The following is a 20,140-nucleotide window of genomic DNA, read 5'->3' as shown; positions in this document are numbered from 1 at the left end:
TATCTTAATTTATAATATTTATTCATGTTTTTCTTTTTATAATAAATTATTGTTATAAAAATTTTACATTTCCAGAGCATAAAACAACAATTTTTATGAATTCATAAAAATTATAAAAAGCATTAAAATCGGGGTTTTTTTTATGTACAAGCTATTCAAATAATATTATACTAGTTAAAATAAAATACTATTATATCTCTGAAATGAAAATAAAACTACATAACAAATAGTAATAATTTTTTAAAAATGTAAAATAGTAATAATTTTTTTAAAAATGCTGGACAGTTTTATTTAACTTTATTAAAAATATTATTTGAAAGTTATTCTACAATGTAGCATTTTATTCCAGGTTTAATTAGAATAATAATAAGAAAAATAAGATGAAAAATCAAAAATAGACGAGAAAAAAATTGATTCACAATATATATTTAAAAAATAATGTTCCACTTTGCTTCCAGTTATTTGAGTTTTTGTTTTACAAATGCATTAAATGATACTGAGTTTCAACTTTTCACTCCTTTTCCGTGGGCACAATTTCTACACAAGGACTGTTACCCCTGCACTAGACAACGCTTATTTACATTTGTTGCACGCGTGAAATATGTAGCTGTTCTATAGTGTACTTAGATACGCTGAATTCAATGGTAAGTTCTTTTATTCCTTACTTTAATTATTACTATTTAGAATGTTAATTCATTATAATGCTTCACTATCAAAGAAAGTAAATAGTTATTGTAGCTAATTCTGCTTGAAATAAACACAAATATTCTAAGCCTATCATTTGCGAAGTTTAACAAACTATGACAAAGCGTAACGATTTTGTAAAAAAGCAAGAGAATTTGTTGATTCTCATTTACTGAGCATAAAATGTAAAGGGATGAAATACAGACCCTTATATACGATTGTTTTGCAGTTGAGATATTTTTAATAAAATCATGAATATTTTAAAAGTATTCTGATGGCACCTAAGCTTAATGAAGGAATATTAATTTGAAATAAGTTAAACTAGTTGCGATCTTATGTAAAGAAAATTTCCGTTTTAAAGCTTTAATTATCAAAATTATTAAATTAATGCTGCATTATTTTATTCACCTGGCAAATTTTGTTGCTATAATAAATAACAATTAACAAAAAGTAACAATTATAAACATTATTCTGAAGATAATACTTAAATGTTATTAATCATGGTTGACTTCATACACCAAAATATGAGTAGAGGGGATATTTTCCATCTGTGATTTGTTGCACTTACTATTGTGGATTTCAAACTTGCATACATTTAAAAAAGAAAACATGTAGAGGTTTGCCAGGGGGTAGTGGCTACAAGATATACCCTTTGAGTTTCTACCCATGTTTTGTTTTCATTGTGATGATAGCCACTGGAAGTTACCAAGACTTGTTGATTATTCTGCCACAGGTGATGATAAACAAATTTTCCAGAGTTGAAAAGAATTTTAGCTAGATTTATAATGTAAATTTTTCTGTTTCACTAATTTTAGGGGATATTTCCATATCTTAATCTGTCGCACTAACTACAATAGCCAAGCTACCAAATAGATGTAAACTTGAAGTTTAAAAAAAAAAAAAAAAGCATAAATGTTTGCAAGATGGTTACAAGTTATATCTTTCGAGTTGGTCCCTTTCTGTGATTTTTTTTCTTTCTTTCAGTTTCTCTGATATCAGAAGTTGCCAACACGAGCTGATTATTCTGCTGTTGTTCATTTATCCCCTGATTTAATGAATCAAATAAAAGGGGATGTTTCCCTATTTGAACTAGTTTGTGCCAACTAAAAATGTTGAAGCAAAAAAAAATAAGATTTTGTACTTTGCAAAAACTTAAAAAGAAGTATGTAGTAGAAGTTTTCCTGAGGGTTGCTACAACTTATATTCTTTGAGTTACTCCCATTCTGAGATATTTAATTTTTCGTGGATCGCAAAATACTCTTTATGAATATTTAGCCATAGGTAACAACATAGAAATACTCAATTAACTTTTAATCCCCTATTAGGGTTACTTCTGTATTGTGAGCAGTTATGCCAACTGCTAACTTTTTAAAAGAATATGTAAAGGTGTGCGAAATGTTGCTACGAGTTATACTCTTCAAGTTGATCTCCGTCTGTTAATTTTTTTTAGTTCCTTCTGGTTGCTGCATCGAAGTTGCATAGAAGATATAGTGATTATTCACCGGCAGATCATGATACGGGCATTTTTCCTTCTGTTTTGCCTATTCAGTACGAGATGGCATTTTTATTAGCAAATAAGATGAGACAAGTTTATGTGTGAAACAGTCCTGTCATATTGTTATTAATTTGAGCTGTCTGATCTACTTACCTACTATTGTATTATAAAGTATAAAAACTATTAGTTGTTGCATTTTTAAAACAGTTGAGTAGTAGCAGTTGTGATTCATGGCAGTTTCTTTTAACTTTACCTTTTTAAAGAACCGAGGGTTAAACACGCTTGACTGGTGTAAATTTTACTAGAGTTTATAGCAGATGGTTCTTCAGCCAAAATGTTGTGGAAGTATCGTCTTAACAAGCTATTGCAAGAGAAAATCTCACATGGACAAAATAGTCTTTTGACTATTTATTTTGCAACATGATATCTTTTTAAAAAAAAAAACAAAAAAAAAAACACCCAGTTGAACATTTACTGGAAATTTTTCTTCTTATTTTTGAAACAGTTTTTGAAATTTATCAGCTAACACGATAAGGAAAATAATTGCACTAATTTTCAATATTAAATTATCTAAAGAATTATTCTTATTCAAGCTCTTGTGTAAATTTACATTGCTGTTTAAAACTTTTTAAATTCTTTTATAGTTACTGTATTCTAAAAACATGCCTAGGCAGGGGTCTGTCTAGGCCGAATTTACTACCGTTTAGCGGTACCTTCACAAAATCAACAAAAACAGTAGTTTCACAAAATACTTTTTCTTATAATTTTATTTTTGTATTCCTTAAGAAACGATAAATCCATATTTTTGTGTTGATTTTTTTATGTAGTTTTTAATTTTTCACAAATTATATCTAAATTTTCATAAAATAGGTACCTCTCAGAAAAACGTAGACAGACCCCTTGTAGGTGAAAAAGTTCAATTGAAATTTTTATTGCTAGATTTTTCTTTTAAACAATTTTTGTCTTGGTTTTTACTTAGCTTTTTACATTTCAAAAAAACTTTGTTTTTATTAAGTGTATGACACAGTAATTAAGAATGTTTCTATTGACTTTATTCTTATCTGGAAAATATGATAATTGGAAAGCTGAGATGTAAAGCTTTAAAATTTTATTTTCAGAATTAAAATAGATTTTTCTGTTTTACATTTGTATATAATCTTTTGTTTTTGTTAGTAACACAGCATTTTAATAACATATTTCTAATAGATTATATTTTAGTTAATGTTGCTTTATGGATACTGCTTTGCAGAAAATATTATTCTTACCATAGAAGCTTTGTTGTAACAATTATGATATTTTTTTTTCTTTCTATTTTACTTTATAACTTTAGTTTTTTTATAAGTATTTCTTGTTTAATTTTTTGTTTTCCCTTTAGCCCATTCCACTAATATAGATAAGCATGGAGTAATTTCCAATTATAAATAAACTTATTTATTTGTAAAAAATATTTATTAATGAATTTTTTTTAAATAAAAATATTGCTATAAAAATATATTCTGCATTTCACCATTTTATTTAGCTAACATTCTGCCAAACCATTACTCCTTTCCTCTGTAGTTCTGAATAACAAATGTGCCCGTATAAACAAAACAAAATATGTTTGAATAATTTCTATGTTTTTAAACATATTAACTGAATGAATTTTCTTTTTCATAATCTATTGAAGTACTTCTGAGGAATATCTTTGGAAAGGATCTGGCTTTGAGTATGAAGCTCCATCAAGTCTCATTTGAAGGTTCCTGAATTAAGTATGTCTAAAGAAATACTGTATTTGAATTGTTTCCTTTTTTCTTGTACTTAAAAATGGGTAAAAAAAATTTCTTGAAATTATAAACATGAACAAATCAACTGTTAAAAATTATTTCAAATAACTTTTACTGATATTAAAAATAGTAATTAAAAATTGTTTACATATGCTTCAATAACATAAGCCCATGCTTCAATAACAACAAATAAAAATACTCATAAACTTGTCTCTTCAAATGAATTATCATATATTGTAAATATATTTTACATGTACTGTAGAATCCTAATGATTTGATGCACAATCATCAGCATTTGCACTATTCAACTAATTTATAATAAAAGTTTCTGGTGCAAGATTCACCGTTAGTATCAAGTAGAATGGTAAACTGTTACTGTTTTTACCTCCACTATATTTGCTGTTCTAATGTTTTATTTCACTGGCACTTAAAAAATATGTGCTTTATCTGCTTTAAATTAGTCTTTTTATTTATAGTCCTCGATAAGTTTAAACAAATTCTGAAACTTCTATTTTGCTTTTATGAATTCTTCAGCGATCATACATGATGAATCATTTAAAGGCTGAGGCTACTCAAACCAAACATTTGGCAAACATTCAAATGAATTATAAAAGGAGTAAACAACATCAATTGGAAATTCTCGGGGAATTAAGATTTATACAAATTGCTCAGTATTTCAAATCTCCATGGCAGAATCGGAGCGACACAGCGACATTGTTGCAGAATTTTACATAGTTCTTGCAGAGAGATTTTCATAGCTGCCAACCCTTCTGCATTTTGCAGAAGCTATCTGCATATTTACTTATTTTAGTTATTTTCTTCTGCTTTTACGCTCAGAAGATAAGATCATCTGCATTTTACCCGGTCGCCCAATAGCTAGTATTTTCTTTAAGTCAGACTGTATTGACTATACCCCACAGCAATGCTGAATGCGAAAGGGTGTTTTCTGTGGTAAAAAAACTAGGACTCAATTCTGCTCATCAATGTCTGATGAGCAGTCTGCTCGAAAAACTTTTAATAATTAAGTCTAAAGAAGAAATACATTGTTCTGAAAGAATTTTTAGTAAAAGCAAAAGGTGCTACTAAAGGATCTTAATTTAATAAAAGGATAATTTTTTAATGTAATTCTTTCTCCGTAATTTCCATTGAGTTTATATATAGTGCATACTATTATAGTGTAATTAAACTAATTTTAATATGTCTTAAAATTGTATATCTTTTCCTTTAATCAAGAATTAATAAATGAATATAGTACCCTCAAGTAGCTGGTCAAAATTTTTAAATTTTTTTTTTTTACCTTTTCTTGTTTTAAAAAAAAGGGGAGTATTTTTTTAAAAATAAATTTATTAGTAATTAGTATGCAGTTCCAAACTTCTGCATTTTTCTTGTCTATCATCTGCATTTTTATAACGAGAGGTTGGCAGCTATGGATTTTTCTCTTGAAAAGAAGAAAATATTACATTTCTTTTTTACAGAAATATTTGAACATGCAATATTTGAATCATGCATTTTGATAATCAGTTTTTGACGCACTCAATTTTCACCGATAATATCATAAATCGACGTAACGTTTCGATGATATTTTCGGCAGTTATTGATACTGATTTTCATTTGGTTCTTAACCATCTTGATATATTTAAACAATATGGAAAACTCGAATCGTGCATTTGAGTATCTATTTTTTAAGGCTATCTATTTATTTTTTTGAAATTCTATCTAATTTTTGGAAGTTATAGATGTTGATTTCTCCTTAGTTTTTAAATCTAATATTTTTTATACTATATTATTTATTACAACCTAATTTCAAAGTGTAACATGCTTTTGAGCAGTCCAATTTACGTAATTACATCATATATTTTTTGGGGGGAGGGAGGGGGCAATTACTACTATGGATTTCATGATATTCAATATTTTTTTATTGTGATGATTATTTACAAAATGTGAAGAAGCAAATAAAGTGTGTGTTTTCCCACCAACAAAATATGAGAATATCACCCATAATATTAAAAAAAAATATTTCATGTTAAATTAAGAAAATCAGTATTTTTTTTTTGTTAACACAGCGTATTAGCCATTTTAAATTAGCAACATGTGTGTTTGTTTGTATTAAATGTATTTTGCAATTAGATATTAGTGCTGGAGAGTTTAGTCGCAGATAGCTCAAAAACATTCTGCCACAAGATTTCAAATTATCCTTGTTTTAATTTAAAAAAAAGCCAATTGTATAAATGTTTATATTTATTTATTTGTGTACATCTGCAGTTTTCTACAATTCCGCATATGAGAAATTGAACTTTCAATATTGTTAACTTAATCAATGATTTTATATCTATGACTATACCTATGATATTTTCTATTTATATGATATATCTGTCTATGATACTTTATTTTTATAAAGTATCATAGTATCACATTATGGGTGATATTCTCATATTTTGTTGGTGGGAAAACACACACTTTATTTGCTTCTTCGCATTTTGTAAATAATCATCACAATAAAAAAATATTAATAATCACTTTTATTTTTATAAAGTTTTTTTTTTTTTCAATAACTTCTGCGCTATATTATAATGCTTACATTAAATGAAAAAATTTTTGATTTCATACTGTTTGAAAACATCTTTTATCTAAATATCTTATTTTTACCAAGTGAATGTTTTTGTGTTTATTATTTGGTGTTTAAGTATTAATGATTAAAATGTTTTAAAACACGATTCATTGTGTATAATAAGGTTGCAAAAAATGCTTACTTTTTTCTAAAAGAGTTAGGCTGACTAGTCTTCATTAATTTATTATAATTTCTTGCATTTTACTGTATACATTTAGCATACTTATGTTCAAACTTTTTATTTTAACAAAAACTATTAAGTAAAATTTCTGTTAAATTTAAGTTTTATTTAAAAAATTATGCTTATGCTTTTTTGTTTAAAAAAGCATTAACAGAGGCAATTGTAAAATGTAATTCTTCACTTGAACTAAATAATATATAGTTTAATAAATTACTGAATTTGTTAAAATTACTCCTTTTGTATATTAAAGATACTGTTTGTGTTAAAAGGCATAGTATTTTTACTGTTTTAATAAATGAGAAATTAAAAATTACATAACTGAAACTAATGGAATTGTGTTTCTGAACTACAAAGTTCTTGCAAAATATTCTGAAGAGGAATGAAAATTGCAGCTAAGGAAGGAGCAAGAAAAAAATGAGAGAGGAAAATAAAATTCTGATGATAAGTAAATAAACAGAAAGTATAGGGCAACTTTTAGGAGAACTTCACCTGACAACAGGCGCGTGTCGTGGCAAGTACTGTGGTTATGAGAAAAAGTCATTTCAAATAGGGGTGTTTTGTGAATAGTTTTGTCTTGATTTTAGATCACCGGGGGTAAACCAATTGATACCTTTATTTCTCCATTGTTCCCCCATTAGAAATGTGCTCTTACTTGTTACCATAGCAGCCGACAACACCAGACTAAAAGCCTGGAGGAGTTCTCCTCTGAGCCACATAAAAAATAATTTTATGTTTTGTTTATAACTTACTGCTGGCTTCAATGTAAGATTTAGCTAGGATAAAAATTTTTTTTTTATGAAATACTATTCTAATTCAGATTTGTGCTGTATATGTATGTAATTTTGTCTTGTAATATGTGACTAAAATTTGTAAAATAGATTTTCTTATATCTAAATATTTGGATGTACTCAATCGATATATATTTAGTAAAAATTCCATGAAAATAATAAACAGTTTTAATATTTTTTTTTACATTTTATTTAACTCTTTATTTTATCTAGTCAGTATTGCTTCGTTTTAGAAATCTAATGTTGGTTGAAACATTTTAATATTTATCATTTATATAATTATATCATTTAATAATTATATCATTTTTTTTTTTTTCATATGCTAAAATAGTTATTTGTTTTCCAGGTACATTGCAGTGAAGAGGTGATACAAACAGCGGGGTGGAAGAAGTTATGAATAGATATATTTCTGATCTGTGGCGATGTGTTATAATTGTAAATCTGTATATTGTATGATAGTTGTAAAATAAATAAAACTTAATAAATCTTATTTGATTTAATGTTTTTTTCTGTATTTAAAATTATTAAGTTAACTGCTCTTCTGGATTAAAAATTGTAATTTTTACGAACATATGACTTTTAATTTTTGTAAGTAAACAAATCAAATGGTAAATTTGGTTAATATATATTTTTTTTTTACTTCGTGTGTGTGTTAAAGTAAATTTTAGTTAAATTTTTCAAGCTAAAAACTAAAAAATATGCATTTAAAAAAAATAAAAATAACCCAAAAGCATTCTAGAAGAGTAGATAATTTCAAGCAAGCAATTTGGAAACATGGATTTAAGGAGAGCAGTAGACTTCTTAATTATTAATTTGAACTATAAAAAAAAAAATAATTTTTCCATAGGGGTTTGGAAAATCATGTAAGTATTGAGTAATTTTTTCTCCTACCAATTCTTTATATTACAAACTTTTAGGCATGAAAAATTTTAAAAATTCCTGAGAGACATGAAACTTCGTAAATAAACTAGTATGTTGCTGTAAAGAGGTAGTAAGATTTGCATTCCATATTCGTTGAGTTACAATTTGAATTGTAAAAATTTACAAAAAGTGAGATTAAAAACAAAAAGGTTTTTCTAGGATTCTTAAAAAAAAGCATTAATTTCGGCTGTTTTGCGTTGTTTTAGTTTGATAAGAATTAAAAGTTTTTTTTTAAATAAAAAATAAATGCTATAGTTTTAGTTTGATAAGAATTAAAAGTTTTTTTTTAAATAAGAAATAAATGCTATATTTTTTAGTGTAATTAGTGCAGCGTAAACATTAAAATACGGAATGGTTTCTTCCCTTCTTAGTTAAAAAAATTAAAATTACGTTAAAATTGAAATTAATTTAGTTAAATTTACGCGAAAAATTTATTAATTCACCTAACTCAAAATAAGCGTTAAAAATATTGATAATAATACGTAAATTGTACGGATTAAATCCGTTTGTATTTTGGTTAAAATAACGTTAAATGTGCGTTATTTTAATAAAAATAAGCGTTAAAAACACGTAAATATTCATGGTGAAAGAAACGAATTTATAGAACCAAAAATAAACGTAAATAGTTGGTGAAAAAAGCGTAAAATATGCGTTAAAAAAGAAACCTGCTTGGTTACAATCACGTGAAAAATTGGTCACGAAATTCACCTTGGTCAAAATAAAGGCAAAAATCCGTCATTTTTACGTTAAAAACAGCCCAAATATTAACGCATTTTTAACTAATTCTAAACTACCACTTGAAACGTAAATAAAACGCTTTGAAAAAACGTTTTTTTGCTCTAAACCTTGTGGCATTTTAACGTTATTTTCACGTAATTAATACTTATCGCTGCTGCATGGGATGAAATTTTATTTTGGTAAACGTAAGTTCTGGAAATATTATTTCATTTGGAATCTTATTTATTAGAGTTCATAAGGCGATACCATCAGGTGAAAGAAAATAGAGATTAGTTTTAAATCTATGTTAAACTCTCCATTGGCCCATTTTCCACCGAAATCCGATTGACTACTTTGAATTTTAGTAGATACTAATTTGATATTAAGCGTTTTTAATTTTGAAATTATTTTGAATTTAAATAAAGTGTTTTATTTTATGACTTGCCGCAAAAATTTTAGGTGTAGATTGGCGGCACTCGAAAATCGCTAAATCTGTAGCTGCGATGGCTAAAACGTAAGTACCTAATTTTTATTCCATATTTTCTGAATCATATTACTTCAAATATTAGAATATGCAAGAAGTATACATAAAAACATAATGGTATAACATAAATGTTATACCATTTAATTTTTCAAAAAAAATGCTTCTCTGGTTCAAAAAAATGGTTCTCTGGTTCATTGGAAATAATAGATTTTCTGTTGATTAGATAAATTTAAAAGTATGCTTTACACTGCACTCTCAAAAAGGCAGAAATTCAATTCCTTCATTGGATTTTGCTTAAAAAAACCTATGCCATTAATCTTATAAAAAATGAAATTATATATGACAGTATTTCACGTTGTAGCAGGAAATCGATTAAATTTACTGTTGGGTGCAAAGCTATTTTGTGTATTTATTAACAAATTTTCTTCGGAAGGAAGATGAATCATTTTCACTACTAGTGCAAAAAAATTTTAAAAAAATCTTACATATTAACAAAATAAACAATAATTACTCATTGGAAAATTATACAAAAAAATTCCAGATGAACTGTGGAAAAACGAATGGCTAATATTTGTTTTTGGTTCACAAACTGGAAATCTCCACATCATCACAAATGGTTGTGAGTAAATAATTTTTTCAAGTTAGACAGGGTTGGATATAAAAATTTTCAATGTTTGGATCATTTTCAGGATTCGTTCTTTAAGTAAAACTATTAGACTTTTTATTTGCGAAATTTTTTTAAAATGGTTTTTGAGTTTAAAACTGAAGAACTATCAGAAATTTGTAAGAAAGAAACATCAATTTACACGCTGCAATACTTTTTGTGAAATGAGTGAACTCGACATGAATGTATAAAAATAACACCTTTCCTGGTAGTGAATTTAGTCAATATCTAAAATTTACTGATGGGTAGAAGGAAAAAGGGCAAAACATACTCGTTGCTCATGCAATAGATATGCTTCCTATGAAACTTTTTTACGCTGAATCAAAAGAAATCACACCCAAGTCGATATACCTAATAGTTAAGAAGTTATTTAAGATTTATATGGAAACAGAGAAAATTAAGACTTATGCGAGGTTAGGGGCCCTGGACTTAACCGCACCGATCGTTCCTAAATTACGGTGCAAACTGAAATCACGTGACTAATTCGCTTTCGTGTAACCAGTGTCACCGGTGCGAATATTGGAACGCGACCAAATTTTTTATATTTTTAAAATTTTTCAACTAGTTATACTTATAAATATTTTTAAAAACAAAGAAATACGATGGCGCAATGTACCATCAATGGAATCCAAGTATTGTTTCCTTGTCAACCATATCCGGCTCAAGAAGAATATATGAAAAAAGTAATCGAGTGCTTACAGAAGGTAAATATACAAATGTGATTGTATATTAATGGAGTAATTTTCTTTTGCTTTCAATTTAATTTAAATTATTTTATTTTGTTTCTCATAAAATTTGGCTATTTTAAATTTTTGCTTATAAACAATTTTAAAGACACTAAAATTACAATGAAACATTAAGTTAAAAACATTATAATAGAGTGTTTTTCTGAAAGAAAGTTTGCAATAGTTTAGGCGATGTGTGACTCTGGGTTTATTTTCCTATTTTGGGAAAAATTCGTATTAATTCTATTAAACGGTCCCTTCAAAATTCAAATTCGTAAAAACTATCCGCTTAACAAGCATTTCTTTATAAAAATGATTCGAAAAATGGGAAGATTTCCGTATCCTGATTTATTTTATTTTACCTGTCGTTGAACAGCCGACCCAATATTGGGTTTACAACTACTAATGTTCAACTCCGTAGCCTTGAAATTTTGAACCTATCCAGAACACAAAGAAACTCCTGGATCAGTACCTCTAGAGGTTTTTATTTGTTATGAGAACATGGAGGACTTTGCGACTCGACAGATTTAACGTTCTTTTTCTTCGCAATTGCAAACTTTTCAGTTTTTTCAAAAAAAGAAAAACATTATTTTCTTCTATTTTATAATATTTTTTATAATAAATTATAATTCGCAACACAAACATTGCAATATTTATTTTTCATATTTAATAATTTATCTCTTTTTAGAAAATGGTATTTTCGATCGTTGATTGAACTAGATTTGGAAAAAAATTCTTTGCAATTAACTTTTTGCCTTTTATTACCATCTTACATTAAACCCAACTCAGAAGACAAGGATGCCAAGTAGTCGTACTTTATTTAAGAATTTCGTGCTAGAGCTATTAGTTACACAATTTCACTGTTGTCGTTCTAACCATAACGGCAAATTGCGATTTTTTTTAATATCACAAATTCGTTTTTAAAGTTTAATTTGTTAGAAATAATTTTAATGCTTTCAATTAAACACATTTTCAATTTCAAAATACCCTCAATTGTTTTTATATTTGATGCTGGATTTTACTTTTTCGCCTTATCATTTACCATTGTATATGTAAATAAATTATGAAAAAGTCATTCGGAAAAATATTTGTTTTAAGTGCCACATAAATTTGCACAAGACTTTTTGAATTAGAATTAATTGCATCAATCAGGATAACTTAAAATATATTATAATAATATTAAAAAAAAGACTAGTATAATAATGACCAATGAATACAGGTAAGACAGAATATATTAGTTAATATTTAAAAATTAATAATACTTAGCAAATTATTAATACTTAACTAATATTTAAAAAAAAATTCTTAAAGCAGAGAAAACAATTATGTTCGATTTTTTCTCACCCTAAAATTTGTAATACTAACAATAAGTATTTTCAAAAGTTCAAATGTCAAACAGCAGCTTAAGAAATAACTAAAAAGTTTTCTTTAGTCTAGCATTTTTTTAGTACAATTTTTAAACAAAATATTTAAAACAACGTGATTTTATAAATTTTTTAATGTTCATTTTAATATTTTTTTTTCTTCAAATATTGCATAATTTTTAAATAACAAATTTTCGAGTATATTTCGATGTTATAATTATAAGACAAGAAATATAAATAATTTTTTCTTGGAATATTGAGAACAGGAAAATTAAGGAAATAAATAATAAAAAAAGGTTTCTTAATTATGTAACTAAATTTATTTGCAACTTTAAATCAATTAATTCAAAAACAATTTTATTAAAATTATTTTCTTTCTTTATATTCCAGTCTCTTTATTACGCTCTGATATGGAATCCAACTCAGAAGACAAGGGTTCCAAGAAGGAAGTGAGAAATTTGTTAGAACTTTTGGGAGTTAGAACTTTTAGTTAGAACTAGACATAAGAATTGTTCGACATTTTATTGCATTACAAATTCGTGTTAGTAGTTTAACTCGATGCAAATATCAACTAGTTTTCATTGCACACATTTTTAGTAACAAAATTCTCTCAATTGTTTTTCTGATTGACGCAGGATATTTTTTTCTTATGATTTACCATTCTGTATGTAAATGAATCATGCTAAAGTAATTCAAAAGAAATTCTCTTCTTTTACACGTCGCATAAATTCGTAAAAAACTTTTTGAAGTAGAATTAATCGCATAATGTAAAGTATTATTTGAATAAAAACATAATAACGCTAGTTTAATAATTACAAATGAATATAAGTGAATATCTTTAGAATAACTTAGGAGATACTTAATAGAGATTCTCAAAACCGATAAGAAAATAATGCTCAAGAAATTGGGTATAATATGAAAAAAACACAACTACTTCGATTTAGTAGGAACAACATATGACGCAATGCTAAACGAATGGAATTTAGTTGTTGTTTATTTAGTTATTGTTATTAGTAGTTGTTGTTATTTGTTTTAGTTGTTGTTGTTTATTTAGTTGTATTTAGTTTCAATAACTTTTCTTTATAATGCAATAAAATCTGGCGAGCAGCTATTTAAACGATTGAACACTTCGTTTGTTTATTTGTGGCTTGAAGTTAGGCTCGCAGAAAATGCCGTTCATGGGTTAAATTTAGTAGGAACAACACAACCTGTGACGTAGGCTATATTATACCCAATTATGCGTAAAGAAATAATTTTTTTTCTGCCCTAAAATTTGTTATTTACCATTTTGTTAAAGGAGTAAGTATTTTATAAAGGCCAAATGTCAAACAGAAGAGTAAGAAATAACTCTAAAACGTTTTTCTTATTCGATTACTTTTTTAATGCTATTTCTAACAAAAAATATTTAAAAAAGGTGATTTTAGAATTTTTTTAAATCTTAATCTTAACAAATTTTATTCCAAAAAATAATACATTATTTTTCAAAAAATAAATTGTCGAATATATTTTGGTATTATAGATATAAGAGTAAAAATATATTTTTGCCTTAGAAAAAAAAGAGGAAATTTTCGCATTTTAAAATATGAACAGAAAAGATAATAATAAAAAAAATTTCTTAATTATGCATTTAAGTTTATCTGCAACTCAATAATAATTCCAAAAGCGATTATATCGAATAAATTTCCGATCTTCATATTCCATGCTTTTTATTACCCACTTATATTCTCCCCAACTCAAAAGTCAAGCGAATATAAATGAAATTATGTTTCTTAATTATGTATCTGAACTAATCAACTAGTTTATAAAAATTACAAAAGCGATCATATTCTAAAAGCTTCAGTTCTTTCAAATATTTGATAGAAAATTGCACAGCGGATTAAAAATAAGTATACAATTTATAGTAATTCTTATTTACATTATATACGATTTAGATATAGTAATCTTTTTTATTTATTATGCACTAATCTCAGTTATAACTCACCAATTTTTTAAGGAAAAAAATTGAATTTTTTTTTTCTTTCTTTTTTTTTTTTTTGCAAATATTTCGAAAATATTACGAGGTAGTTAAAATAAAAGTAAATAAAAACACGGCAATAATTATACTAAACATATAATGGCTGAGAATACACAAAAATTTGGAACGGAAAAAATTTTCTCGTTTTATTTAAAGTCGTGCAAGATAATTATGGATTTTATTATAAGTTCTGCTAGAAACCGAAACTAATTATTTAATCCATTTATTATTTGAAATAATAAATTTGTGAAAGAAAAAATTATGTCTGAAATATATTTATAAAATATCTAGGTAAATGATTATAAGAAATCATAAAATATCTGGGTAAAAATTATCTTTGAAATCGGAAATCTAATTTAATCCCAGCGTTAAACGCATCCTATTCAAACGTTCGAATCGCTTTCACCAGCAAATTGTTAGGTGAAAGACATCCGATAGATGGGAGGAAAAATGAAGATCGCAGCCCGTTAGCAAAATCCGTTCGAAAGCGAGAGGCGGCTTGTATTGTTTACTGTGTCGTAATTTTAGCGTGTTATAAAGATCTCCTAATAAATTATTAGTAATATTTGTTCGGTCTTAAGCGAAGCGCCAGCTGTGGTAATTGTTGTGAACTGCTCAGTTTTCTTTTGAACTCTTGTTGGAGTCACTCGTGGCTACTATTACAATTGATAAAATAAAGTATTGTTTTGTTTTAAACTTTCTAGTAGTTAATGAACCCGTGTCAGGGGTGTTTTACCGAATGTCTCTGCTTCCCCTTTTGTATGGGCGAGGGGATGATCAATCACTATATTCTCAACCAAGTCTAGGTTTTATTACCTACTAGATTGGCACTCTTTTTTCGCCTCAGTATATGCCAAATGATGATCGCCAAAGGGGAAAGTTTATAGGAAGGAATGGCTCTTTCGTAAAACACAACCGGTATATTTGCTTCTAGTCGTCTGCTGTCGAAGTACCAGGAGAATGTATATATGATTCTCGAGATCTCTCATATTCTGAGGAAGAAAAGATTACAAGCTAACGTTCCTGAGACGTTTGCTTTATTAATGCATTTGCTGATAATTTCAATGGTTAAAACAAAAGAAAAGAAACTAAATTTGAAAACTTTCTTTTAAAGTTTGTATCATGAGCAGCCTTTTACCTTTTTTATTAATTTATTTTTTTTAATTAATTTATTTTATTATACTTGCTTTTGTTTGTTTATTATTTAAAAAACAAGATTTTATTTCTAAAATGATATTGAAAGGTTATATCCTAAAAACAAGATATTACGCTGATCAAGGGTCCTCTCCACCCGATTTGATTGATTTTTGTTTCTTGACACGAAAGTTTATTTTTTTATTTTAAGTTAAAACCATTCACTTTATAACTTCTTTGCAGCCATCTTTGTTTCTGAAGAACTATAATTATTCTCCTGTTTCATTTTGTGCCGGTAATGAGCTTCCTAACCCGAATTAGCACACTTTATGAAATAAAGTATTCTGTATATTTTATTCGATTTATTTTTATAAGATTCTAAATAGCAACATTATTTAATGTGCGTAAACATCTTGGCTTAGCTATTAAAAATAGCATCAGAAATAGACTTGTTTGAAATGATAACAATTTTAAGCAATATCAATTAAAAGCAATATTATTTGAATAACATTGCTTTTAAGCGTATTCAATGTCGCAGTTGATTATTGTTAGAAATATAAAATAATTACGAAAAATTCTTATGAGACTCTAATACTTTCACTTCAGATAACTCAAAAAGGAAATTGATTTAACTATGTTAAAATGGTTAAGGAAGTGAAGGAGGAATTATGGAAAACTGATTTAATTATTCATAGTTGCAATTTGAAGTCTTCCACACCTGAAAATCTTGCTCTAAGTTTAATAGAAAGAACAATTTGTCTAGTTAGAAATAAATATTATTCCTTATTATTAAAGAAAGCTGATATTTAATAAAAATAATTAATTTCTGCCAGTTTCTGACTGTAACAAATCTGAACAATCAATAAAATGAAATTCTCAGGATATAATAGATTTCCCAAAAGAGCTCAAAACGAATAGTCATGACCAATTATTGCTACTAGGTAAATAAAAAGTAGGTAAAGAATCAATAAATCACTACTAAGAAACACTATGAAATCATGCTCAAAACTGGAAAACATATATCGACACAATTAAAGAGCTTAATGGAAGAACCAGGTAAGTGACATCTTTAGGAGAAAAAAATGAATGTGGAAAAATAACAAAAAGTGTGTTGCATCAATATGAATAGTGGTTGCTTAAAGGATTCATTTTAATCATCAATCAATTTTTTAAGAATATAACTTACCTCGTTTTTCCACTAAGTTTTTCAATTAATATAGCTAATATAGCTTTTGTTTAATAATACATCTTTATTGGTGGCTTTACGTTATTGAAATAAAAACTCGTTTTGTGTAATTCATTTCATAAGAATAAAAAAAAAATGCCCAAAAATCAAAGTAATGCACAATTTAAATATAGGCGTAAAACAATGTTTATAAAAGTTATAAAAATAATTTATTTTAAACAAGATGAAGTTTAAATTAAAATAATCAAATTTTGCGTTACACGCAAAGAAAATTCACGAAAATGTTTTTCAGATTGCTTGGCGGTAATAGGATTTCGACTAAATGTTCATCCTTATCTCAATGAAATAATTTTTTATAAGTTACCATTTTTTATTATTATTTAGGCCTAGCCGTTGTGACTCAGAAGATCACGAGTCTCCTTGAGGTCAGGCAAACCGTGGGAGGTTTTCGTGGTTTTCCTCTCCATGTAACGCAAATGCTGGTTAGTTCCATCAAGAAGTCCTCCACAAAGGCAAATTTTCTCTCAATACCTGAACCAGGACTATCCTTGTCTTCTGGATTGGATTTAAAATTGAATTTACGGAGTTGAACATCAGTAGGAGTAAACACAAAATTAGGTCGGCTGTTCGACGACGGTTATAAAATTATGAAACAGATAATGTATCAACTTACTGAATATGAACGAAAAGCTCTTCTTTTTAACTGAACCAGTAAAACAAAATAATCTACAATTTAAGAATCGAAATACAATTATATACTTATGAAAGCTATAAAAATAACCTATTTTAAATAAAATTAAATTATCAAATTTTGCGTTACATTCTAAAGAAAACTACAAAAATGTTTTTCAGATTGTTTTTATCGGTAATAGGCATTCCAGCCAAGTATTAATTATCTGGAAGAAGTTATTTTTAAATAATCAAGTTTTTTTTTCCATCTCATCCTTGATAGATGGTTTATCATCTTTGTGAATATAAGGAAACGTCATTATTTTTAATTCAACCCAGAAATCAAAATTACTCATAAGTTACTTGAAGTACAATCATAATCATTAAAGTTATAAGAATAACTTATTTCAATTAAGACTAAATAAAAATAATCAAATTTTGCGTTACATGCAAGGGAAAACCACATAAAAGTCTTTTAGATTGCTGAACAGTAATAAGATTCTAGCATCGTTCTAATAGTTCTTTATCGCAATGAAATTATTTTTTTAACCATTAAATTTTTTTAATCATCCTTGACAGACAAATTGTCATCTTAGTGAATGTTGTGAGACACTTTTCTTATATTTTTAACTTTTAACACGACCCAAAAATCAAAGTAACTTGCAATTTAAGTATCAGAGTAATATAAAAGCTACTGTAGTAACATATATATTATTACCTATATATTAACCTATATATAATAGGACTTCTTCTCAATGTTTATTATAGCAATGAAATTATTTTTTAATAATCAGTATTTTTTTATCATCCTGGATATATAGCCTATGATCTTAGTAAATGTTGTGAAATGCTCTTCTTATTTTTGTACTTTTTTTACTTTTTTGTACACAACGCAGATATCAAAATAACTTTTAATTGAAATAGAGGAGTAAAATCACATTTTGAAAGACCTTTTGTATGAAAATAATTAGAATTTCCATTACGCATAAATGAAAACCTGGAAAACGCTTTTTACAAACTAATTGAACGCTAACAGATAATAATGAGACTATATATCAGCAATTATTATCATTTTCCAATTTCTTGTGCTTTATATGAAATTTAATGTTTTGGACAGCTCAGATTGTTCACTAAAATGTTCTTTATTTTATTTATTTAACTTAATTTATTTATTTTTTGTAAGTACATAAATTGTGTTTTTTTTTATTTCAAGTATTTGAATTTCAGAATCACATAAAGAATTAATTTTTAAGAACATATTAGTTTTTTTTTAATTTTAAAGTTTACAATTATAAATCTTTCAAAAATTCGAGAAAAAAAAATGTGTTATAAAATTTGCGAATTTTCTTACTTTTCTGCAAAGAGACAGAATGTTATGAATTAATATTAATCATTATAAAAAAAGGAACAAATTACAACAAAGAAGCACCACAGCTCTCTCGGGGGCGTGGATATAGAGTAAAACTATTTATTAGACCAGTGCTGTCAATACTAGTCACAACTGATCTAGTATTTCGATTTGTCGAGCATGCGCAGCTAATTCGTGTGTAAGAGGGAAGATGTAGTTTACAAACATATCACAAGCGAGATTTTTGACTTCATATTGTTATGCCAAAAATCAATCTTATGTTAACCCCTGTACTTGTTTTCGATGTCAGTATACCTACCTCAGGAGTTCCTTTCGTTCTGTAGGGGTGGGGGTAAAGTGGTATGTTCGGTGAAACACCCCTATAACCGATCGCAGCTATAGCTCGCTCCAAAAACGAAATAACGTGCTGAAACCAGTTATACTTCCTGCAGACCATCCTTTCACTAAATTGTAAATGACTCATAGCAAAAATCTCCATTTAGGACCTCAAGCGTTATTATATTGAACGAGAGAAAGGCCACTTCGTGGTCGATCGATAGCTTCGAAAATTGTTCATAAATGCATAGTTTGTTTTAAACATAAGCCCCTTCTATCAAATCAAACCTTGCCTCGAGAAAGAGTAGACCCTAATTATCCTTTTTTGCACTCTGGTGTTGATTATTGCGGCCCTTTTTAAATTAAATATAAACCCCAGAGGAAATGGAATTTCCAACGGATTTATGTTGCAATATTTGTGTGTTTAGCCTCGAAGGCGATTCACTTAGAAGTGGTTTCCGATTTAACAACTGATGCTTTTCTTGCTACCTTAAAGTGTTTTGTGGCTAGGCGTGGCAAATGTGCCACAATATCACATGATAATGCAAAAAAACTTTGTTGGGGCTAGTAGATAATTGCAGCGATTGCAGAATTTAACTAGGTTTCCAGACGAAAAACTAGCATCCTATTTGGCATCTGAAGGGATAGTTTGGAATTTTATTCCTCCCAGAGCTCCTAATTTCGGGGGTCTCTGGAAGGAAGGGGTCAAATCCTTTAAGTTTTACTTAAAACGAGCTGCAGGAAATCTAAAATTAGCATTTGAGGAATTACTTACAATAACAACACAAGTCGAAGGAATCCTAAATTCTCGGCCATTAACACCTTTGTCAGATGATATTGATGACCGGGATGTTCTAACACCTGGGCATTTTTTGGTTGAAAGGTCCATAACTACCATAGCTGAACCAAGTTTGTTGGATAAATCGGAAACCCGACTTTCTCGATGGCAAAGGTTGACAAAAATTGTTCAATACATTTGGACTAAACGGTCTCGCGATTATTTGAACAATTTGCAACAAAGATCAAAATGGAAGGTAGAGAAAACGAACATAAATTTAA

The 20,140-nt window shown here is 27.5% G+C and overlaps 1 long non-coding RNA gene across 1 annotated transcript; it reads left to right on the top strand.

Moving 5' to 3' along the window:
- Positions 1-522: 522 nt before the first annotated feature.
- LOC147811014 (uncharacterized) lies at positions 523-8,009 on the top strand. Its single transcript, XR_015433098.1, has 3 exons — positions 523-644; positions 3,846-3,927; positions 7,866-8,009. It is a non-coding gene; the product is annotated as an uncharacterized LOC147811014 (long non-coding RNA).
- Positions 8,010-20,140: the final 12,131 nt, after the last annotated feature.

The sequence above is a fragment of the Parasteatoda tepidariorum genome, chromosome 4 (genome assembly GCF_982258835.1).
Source record: "Parasteatoda tepidariorum strain Cologne lab strain chromosome 4, Ptep-v5.0, whole genome shotgun sequence".
Taxonomy (NCBI): domain Eukaryota; kingdom Metazoa; phylum Arthropoda; class Arachnida; order Araneae; family Theridiidae; genus Parasteatoda; species Parasteatoda tepidariorum.
The sequence above is the reverse complement of the archived record's forward strand: the minus strand, read 5'-3'. Positions and strand labels throughout refer to the sequence as shown.